We start from the raw sequence: 1,823 nt of genomic DNA on the forward strand, positions 1-1,823 counted from the left end.
AAAAAGAAAAGACAAGTTACAGACTGAGAAAATTTGCTAAACCTATACCTGAGACAGGACTATGTATCCACAACATATAAAGAACTCTCAAAACTTAACAGTAACAAAAGCTAGCAATCCAATTAGAAAATGGATGAAAGTGATGAACAGCCACTTCAGCAAAGGGAGTATTTGGATTGCAAATAAGCATGTGAAGAAATATTCAGCATGGTTAGCTGTCATGGAAGTGAAAATTAAAACCATGATGAGATACCACTACATTCCTGTTAGGACAGCCAAATAAAAAATAGCAACAATACCAAATGTCAGTGAGGATGTAGACAAACTGGATCTCTCATACGCCGTTGGTGGGGATGATACAGCCCCGCTGGAAAATAGTTTGGCCATTTCTTGATAAACTACACATATACTTATTATATGATCCAGCAGTTGCATTCCTGGGCATTTACCAGAGAAATGAAAACTTATGTCCACAAAAAGTCTACACAAATGTTCATATCAGCTTTATTAGTAATATCCAAAAATTAGAAACCAAATGTCCTTCAATGGGTAAATGGTTAATCTGTGGCACATTCACACCATGGAATAATACTACTCAGCAACTAAAAAGGAAGGAGTGAATTGTTAATACAACAACTTGGACGAATCTGAAGGGAATTATGCTGAGTGAGAAAAAGGTTACATGCTGTATGACTTAATTTATATAACATTCTTGAAATGACAGAATCATAGAAATGGAGAGCAGATTAGTGGTTGTTAGGGATTAGGGAGGGGGATGTGGTCTTAAGGGGCACATGAGGGATCCTGGTGGTGATAAACTGTTCAGTATCTACTGTGGTGGTGAATACAGGGTCCTACAAGTGTGATAAAATGGCATAGAACACACACACACACTGGTACTTGTAAAACCAGTGAAATCTGAATAAGATCTCAGTACCAGTATTAATTTCCTGGATTTGACAGGAAGTTATGTAAGATGTTTACACTAGGATAAACTGGTTAGGGGTGTATGGAATCTCTATTATTTTTGCAACTTCCTGTGATTCTATGATCATTTCTAAACAAAAAGTAAGAAAAAATAAAGCATTAAATAGAATTAAATGTCTATTCTCGATTAAAAACATTCCTAATAATTTTACTAATAGGAGTAAAAGTTTGTATCCTTAATATTAAAAAATCATCTCAAACCAATAGCCAGCATCATGCTTGATGGGGACATATTATAGGCAGTCTCATTAAAACTATGCCCTGCTATTTTCCCTTCTATTTCACATTCTAAAGGAGCTTGGTAATGCAATTAGACAAGAAAATCAAAGGGTAATCAAAAGAAAGATAAAAGATTAATATTCATATATGTTATAATCATCTTAGATAATCTAAGGAAATCCACTAAAAAGGTGTGTTAAAATTAATGATACTCTAGTAAGGTGGTATTACATGAAATATATTCAGAAATCAATAAATAGCTTTCCTGTTTAGTAGTTGTAACCAGTTAGAAATTACAATGGAAAAAAGATCTCATTCAAAATAGCAATAAAAACACTGAATGTCTGTAAATAAACATAACAAGCAAAGGACAGGACCTAAATGAAGAAAATTACTGAATTGCATTAAAGAATAATTTGAAAGGACTGGGAGAAAAGCTATGGTTCTTTAGTGTAAATTACTTTTAGTAGGATTTGAGGGGTTTTTTGTTTTTTATTTATCTTTTAAGAAGTGAGGCTAACTTCCTTTTGTCTTGAATGAATGTTCCTAGATTTTTCATTTTTTTTTTTTTACTTTCGGTTTTTCTTTTCTTTTTTTTTTTTTTTTTTTTTTTTTTT

This window comes from Galeopterus variegatus, unplaced genomic scaffold, assembly GCF_000696425.1.
Source record: "Galeopterus variegatus unplaced genomic scaffold, G_variegatus-3.0.2 Scaffold881, whole genome shotgun sequence".
Classification (NCBI taxonomy): domain Eukaryota; kingdom Metazoa; phylum Chordata; class Mammalia; order Dermoptera; family Cynocephalidae; genus Galeopterus; species Galeopterus variegatus.